Source organism: Myotis brandtii, unplaced genomic scaffold (assembly GCF_000412655.1).
Source record: "Myotis brandtii unplaced genomic scaffold, ASM41265v1 scaffold1678, whole genome shotgun sequence".
In the NCBI taxonomy this organism is placed as follows: Eukaryota; Metazoa; Chordata; class Mammalia; order Chiroptera; family Vespertilionidae; genus Myotis; species Myotis brandtii.
Window position 1 is genome coordinate 25,288 of NW_005356162.1, and position 7,681 is coordinate 32,968.

Sequence of the window (7,681 nt, forward strand, 5' to 3'; positions counted from 1 at the left end):
AGAGTTGAAAAATATAGTGGTTTGATGGATTATCTCAAATCTAGATCTGAAAATGACAATGTGCCGACTGGTAAAATGTTAATACTTCCAGCATCTTCTGAGGGTAGTCCCCGAAATATGCAGCAGCGATATCAGGATGCTATGACAATTGTGATGAAGTATGGCAAGCCTGATTTATTCATAACCATGGCATGCAACCCCAAATGGGCAGATATTGCAAACAATTTACAATGCTGGCAAAAAGTTGAAAATAGACTGACTTGGTAGCCAGAGTTTTTAATATTAAGCTGAATGCTCTTTTAAATATCTGTAAATTCCATTTATTTGGCAAAGTCATAGCTAAAATTCATGTCATTAAATTTCAGAAACGCGGACTGCCTCATGCTCACATATTATTGATATTAGACAGTGACTCTAAATTATGTTCCTCTAATTAATTCCCTTTCAATATGCACGAATTTCGTGCACTGGGCTACTAGTCTGTATATATATAAAATCCTAAGCGACCAGCCGACCATTCAACCAGCCAACTGGTAGCTATTATGCTCACTGACCACCAGGGGGCAGATGCTCAACGCAGGAGCAGCCGAGCTGTGAAATCCTAAGCGACCAGCTGACCATTCAACCAGCCAACTGGTAGCTATTATGCTCACTGACCACCAGGGGGCAGATGCTCAACGCAGGAGCAGCCGAGCTGTGGTGATTCGGCAGCTGCGGTTCTTGGGTGATACACCTGGAACCAGAGAGGAGGGAGCCCAATTCCGGGGAATAAATTTCATCAAAGAAAACCAAACTAAGTTGAGAGTTGAAATGGTAAAATGATAATACTTCCATCATCTTCTGGGGGTAGTCCCAGAAATATGCAGCAGCGATATCAGGATGCTATGACAATTGTGATGAAGTATGGCAAGCCCGATTTATTCATAACCATGGCATGCAACCCCAAATGGGCAGATATTGCAAACAATTTACAACACTGGCAAAAAGTTGAAAACGGACCTGACTTGGTAGCCAGAGTTTTTAATATTAAGCTGAATGCTCTTTTAAATGATATTTCCATTTATTTGGCAAAGTCATAGCTAAAATTCATGTCATTAAATTTCAGAAACGCGGACTGCCTCATGCTCACATATTATTGATATTAGACAGTGACTCTAAATTATGTTCCTCTAATTAATTCCCTTTCAATATGCACGAATTTCGTGCACTGGGCTACTAGTCTGTATATATATAAAATCCTAAGCGACCAGCCGACCATTCAACCAGCCAACTGGTAGCTATTATGCTCACTGACCACCAGGGGGCAGATGCTCAACGCAGGAGCAGCCGAGCTGTGGTGATTCGGCAGCTGCGGTTCTTGGGTGATACACCTGGAACCAGAGAGGAGGGAGCCCAATTCCGGGGTGCGTTGCCCAAGAACCACCCTCTCGCAATCCAGGCCCCCTCCGGGGATGTTGGACAGCCGGTTTCCGCCAGATCCCCAAAGGCCAGGCCGAGGGAACCCACAGGTGCATGAATCTGTGCAACAGGCCTCGAGTGTGTAAATAAATAGCCAACTGGCAAAGGGGAGGGGGGTAAGTCCCAAATTTCCAGGGTGACTGACTACTCTCCCCATATGGCTGGCATTATTGGAATAAATCTACCCTATCCTATATAATCCTATATAATAAAAGGGCAATATGCAAATCGACCAAACAACTGAATGACCGGTCGCTATGATGCACACTGCCCACTAGGGGGCAGAGGCTCAACGCAGGAAAGGTTTAAGGGGGGGCAGAACCCTGAGAGGCCAAGCCAGGCTTGTGGGCTGTGCTGGGGTCCCTGGCCATGGATGTGTGCCTCTGAAGTTGAACAAACTTCACAAGGGGCTGCAGCACCACAGCCGGGACACTCATGGCCTCACAACCAAGCTTGCTGAGAGGCTGCAGGTGGCACTGGAGGCCAAGGAGGCTAAGGAGCCCAATGACAAGCAAAAGCTTGAGACCAACAATGTACCAGGGTGCCCGGACACAACAACAAGGAGATGTCATGGATGGTATTACCCGACAGAATCAATTCTATGTGACCCAGGTCATCAAACAGAAGAACGAGTCAGGCTATGAGAGGAGACCGCTGGAAACAGAGCAGGAGCAGGCCTCCTGCCCAGTGGAAGTAAACACAGAGATGAAGCAAGAAGCACATACTAGCTTCCTCCAGCCTGAAGCATCTCAACTCAAGCCAGACAGACAATTCCAGAGTCACAAGCGGCCTTATGAAGAAAACCAGAACAGGGTTACTTCTCAAGCACTGAGAGGATAGGAGGGGCCATTCTCCTCAGCCTCCCATTGAAGAGAATGAAGATGACTTTGATAATGCCCCTGTTGCCATAGACACGTGTAACTGCTACCTCCACTTCAAGTTGGCCTGAGACCAGAGCAGTGGCTACCCACTTACAATCGAGAGCTTTGCATACCTGTGGTAAGGAATCTGGGGTCAGTATCAGCTGGTCCCTTGACTCCTGCAGCACCCAGCCAAGTGAAGAGCCTTTTTCCTATGGCTATGGGAAGAAGTCCACCAATAGCTAGTTTGAAAACTACAAAGACAAGTTCTCAAAGAATGATGTGTTTGGCTGCTTTGTAGACTTTGAATGTGAAACTGACATGGAACTTTCCTTCACCAAGAATGGGAACGAGATAGGCATTTCTTTCCGAATTCAGAAGCCTTGGGGAGCTAGGCACTCTAGCCTCATGTCCTGGTGAAGAATTATGCAATGGAGTTCAACTTCAGGCAGAAGACAGGGCCCTGCTGTTCTGTCCTTCCTGACTCTACCATCATCCAGCACCTTACCCTGAATAAATGGAGCCAGGGCACTGTCAGATCAAAGACCAATGCAGAGTGTGAGATTCTGATGATGGTGGGTCTGCCCACTGCTGGTAAGACCACATGGCCCATCAAACATGCAGCCTCCGATCCCTCCAAGAAGTGCAACATCCTGGGTACCAGTGCCATCATGGATAAGATGTGGGTGATGGGCCTACACTGACAGTAGAACTACACCAACTGCTAGGATGTCCTGATCCAGCAAGCCACCCAGTGCCTCAACCGCCTCATCCAGATCACCTCCTACAAGAAACGTAACTATATCCCAGACCAGACAAATTTTTATGGGTCAGTATAGAGACTAAAAATGAAACCATTTCACCCTGGCCGGTTTTCTCAGTGGTTAGGGCATCAGCCTGCAGACCAAAGGGTCATGGGTTCGATTCCCGGTTAAGGGCATATATCTCGGTTGCAGGTTCAATCCCTGATCACTGTCATGGCATGTGCAGGAGGCAACCAATCGATGTGTATCACGTTGATGTTTCTCTTTCCACCCACCTCCCTTCCACTCTGAAAAATCAATGGAAAAAAATATCCTCAGGTGAAGATTAAAAATACATAACATTAATAATAATAATAATAATAATGAGACCATTTGAAGGCTTCAAGAGCAAAGCTATTGTCATTTGTCCCACTGAGGAGGACTTAAAAGACCAAACAATAAAGCGAATCAATGAGGAAGGGAAGGATTTCCCAGAACACATGGTCCTTGAAATGAAAGCCAATTTCATATTGCCAGGTGTTGGGGACTTCCTGGATGAGGTGCTATTTATTGAGCTGCAGTAGAAGGAAGCAGGCAATATAATCAGGAAGGCCTGGCTGGTATGGCTCACTTGTGAGCATTGACCCATGAACCAGGAGATCAGGGTTCGATTCCTGGTCAGGGTAAATGCCTGGGTTGCAGGCTCAATCCCCTGTCGGGGGCATGCAGAAGGCAGCTGATCAATGATTCTCTCTCATCACTGATGTTTCTCTCTCCCCCTCTCCCTTCCTCTGTCTGAAATCAGTAAAAAAATATATATATATATGAAAAAAATACAACCAGGAAGGCCACAAGGCCAGGCCATGCTATCCCCTGAAAAGCCTTTGATAACTGGGGCCACAGGGGAATGGGGGGCAGCAGTTTCCAGAGCTATAACAACCAAAGTTTCACCAACAGGGGCAACCGAGTAGGCTTCCAGAACTGAGGGGGGAGGCAGCAGAGGTGTTGGCTACAACCAGAACCACTGGAGTAACAATAGCCAGGATAACAACTCCTCCAACAACCAAGGCAGCTACAACTGGGCTCCTCAGCATCATCCACCCCATCAGCAGCCACCACTGCCACAGCCACCACCACAGTAGTCACCGCCACTTCACGGCCCTGCTCAAAACCCTCCAGGGCCGGCAGCTACAGCAAGAACAGCAATATTCCTGGCTGAAGCGCCAGTACCAGCACCCCCACTGTCAGCAGCTATAGCCCTCCACAGCTGAGTTATAGCCAGCCATATTACAACCGGGGGGTTACAGGTAGGGCTATACAGCCCCACTACCTCTACCTCCACCACCACCTGCCTACAACTATGGGAGCTAGGGTGGCCACCCCATGACACAGACCTTCCCTCAGACCAGGTATAACCAGTATCAGCAGTATGCCCAGAAGTGGAACCAGTATTATCAGAACCAGGACCAGTGGCCACCACACTATGGGAACTATGACTATGGGAGCTATATTGGGAACACAAAGAGGAGCATGAGCACTCAGTAGCCAGTGTCCCCTAGAGGCCCCTGCCTGCTTCCTCCACTAATGTCCACCTTGACTCCTCATCTGCCTCCACCAGGTTCTATGGTGCTAGGGGACAGGTCATCCCAGGGCTGCCACCTTCCAGCCCACTGCCTCCCTTCTGAGGGGCTTCTTCCCCCCCCCCTCCCCCCACACACAGGGCTGGGCATTTTTCTCTGGATATAAAAAGGCAACAATGATCTTTTATATTTTCTTTCTCTCCCCATCTCCTCCTTCTTCTTCCCTTCTTCCTTTTTGACTAAAGACTTCCCCCCTCCCTTGGTCAACAGCGAGGCTACAGTGCCTGAGGGGAGGACCCCTTTCTGTCTACTTGTCCTGGTCCTGCTCCAGCCCCTCAGCTTCCCAAACCATCATACAGTTGGTTTTAAATTCTTCCAGGAGCTGTTTTACTGTCTACTTTTCAGGATTTTTTAAAAACCCAAAACTCAAAGTTTAAAAAGGGAATGTGGAAGGAGGAAGTAATGACAAATCTTTTGTTGGTAATTATCCTTCTTTAAATTTTATCTGGTTTTACTGTGGATTGGCTGTTGATATTTCATCAGGATAGCCATTTCTTTGCTGAGTTCAGGAAACCACAAAAAAAGCCACACCCTCAAAACAAAACACACAAGAAACAAAACCAAAGTCATCTTTAACCCAACTTCCTATACAATGTCAGTTTCCTGGAAATTTTGCACACAAGTTTCTGTATTAGGTTGAATTGTAATTTCTTTTTGTATTTGTGACTACTGAACTTGAAACCTTTTCTAAAAAATCAATTAAATAAAAACAAGGAGAGTTCAGCTTCAAATGAAGCAGGAGAGAAAGAATCCAAGTCTAATATATGTCTTATCAGTGGTCCCAGTCTCCCTTCTTGTACAATCCAGATGATTATTTTTATCAACTATGTTATAAATGCAAGTATTTTAGTAGCTCTAGAAACATTTTTAACAAGGAAGAAATTCCACCTCATCCCATTTTTTTAAGTGCAAATGCTTTTCTTAAGAGGTGAAGTAGTTTACTGGCTGTTTATTTTTGTTTGGGTACAACCAGAAAATAGTAGGGTACTGAATATGGGGAGCTTTGTCTTGGGTGTCAGCTTAACATTCCATAGATGGAGGGTAGTTTTATATCCTACTAGAGGACCGGCGCACAAAATTTGTGCAGGGGAGAGAAAGAAAATATAAAGAATATGGTCCCTAGGCCTGGCCTGTGATCAGGGCCATCTAAGCCCCAGACACTGGGATCGGAAGGGCAAGCCCAGCCCCATTGGATGGGAGCAGGAGGGCAAGCCCAACCATTGTGGCTGGGAGCATAAGGGGCAGCGGCTGGGAGCTGGAGGGCAAGCCCAGCCCCAGGCACTGGGATGGGAAGGGCAAGCCCAGCCCCAGGGGATGGGTGCGGGAGGGCGCTGCCTACGGCCGGCCCCGCCCATGCCCCCACTGCCACCACCCCTGGTTCCCCATTCGCCATCAGGTAATCAGAGCCTACCGGCCAGGGGAAGGAACTGAGAGGTCGGCCATTCCTGCCCACTCGCCAGCCCTGCCCCTGCCACGAGTCACCCTCTGCATGTGGGGTGACCAGTGGGTGGGGGCCTTGGCCTGGCACCACCCGTGTCCCCCGCCACCCACCCTTGGTTCCCTGTTCGCCATCAGGCGATTGTAGCCTGCCGGCCAGGGGGAGGGACCAAGAGGTAGTCAGTGCACCTCATAGTGACTGGTTTAGCGGTCGTTCTGCGGTTAGGGTCAATTTGCATATTATCCTATTATTTTATAGGATAGAGACCCAGTGCACAGGTGGAGGCCTGCCAGCCTGCCCTGATGAGGGCCCCGGAATGGGGTGAGGGTCCCCGCTGGGGGCCGGGGCCAGCTGGGGCCAGGGGCCGCGGTCGTTCTGGTCATTCTACCATTTCAGTCACTGGGCTTTTATTATATAGGATAATACAAAGCATACTAAATGACAATTTGGAATCAGTTGTGCATTTAATATGTCTTGAATTTTAAATTACAGTCAAACCTTGGTTCTTAAACATCTCCCATCTCAATTCAGGTCTCAACCAAGTTGTTCACAGAAAAAATGTCTCAACTATCAAACAAAACTTCATATCTCGACCAGACAACCCTTTGATGCTGATACCTGTATGATCAGTCACACATTTCTCAGGCGACAAACAAAAGAGAGAATGCTTGAGTATGAGTTGGTTTCCCGCTAAACCCTGCATGGTTAATATCTCAGGAAATGGTGCTGTGAGTATTTTTGTGGGGTTTTTTTGCTTTTGTTGTTGCTTGTTATTATTAAATACGTATAGTAAGTCACCATGGGTCCTAAGAAGGTTAGTGATAACAACAAAGTGAAAAGTTGTAAGACCAATGATAGAGCTTAAAAAAGGAGTAATTGCAAAGTATGATAAAGGTATTTGTGTATCAGATCTGGCTACCTACCAAGTACAACAGGGGGAAATCAACAATTAGAACAATTTGAAAATATAAAGAGGCCATCAAGAGTGCTGATATTAAGGATTAAAAATGGTGACAGAGTAAGTGGAAGCCATACTGATACTCTCCCAGGACCAAACTGGAAAGACAACTAAAATACAGAAAAACCACCCTGAAAAATCAACTGAAGACTTGCTTGAGAGAACCCTAATAACCAAGAATGGAAAGTGGAGACCACACAGAGACTGGTAGAAGAGTGGAGATGCAAGAGGGTTGGCCACAGACAGCAGCTGAAGGTCTGGAGGGTTATCTTAGCTGTGGGGGGTTCCCATTGAGAACTCTGAGGTCTAAACCCCAAGCTTGTCTCTCCAGCTTAGAGCACCAGAACTGAGAAAGGTGCTCATATAACACCTGGCTGTGAAAAACAGCAGGGTTGCTGTCTGCCAGCCATAGACACCTGGAAATGCAGGCACCCTCTTAAAGGACCAATGCACAAAATTTCGTGTGCAGCCACTCACTTTGGGTTCTGGCAGAGGGAAAGCAGAGTGGACTGGAACTGTATCAGAGGAGTCCAGGGTTGGGGGCTCTGGGGTTGGAGCTCAAAAGGCAGCCACCCCAGTTCCCT

General features: G+C 47.4%; 1 pseudogene; it reads left to right on the forward strand.

Annotated features, from left to right (window-relative positions):
* Positions 1 to 2,028: 2,028 nt before the first annotated feature.
* On the forward strand, positions 2,029 to 4,606 carry LOC102259878 (annotated as a pseudogene).
* The last annotated feature ends 3,075 nt before the right edge of the window (positions 4,607 to 7,681 follow it).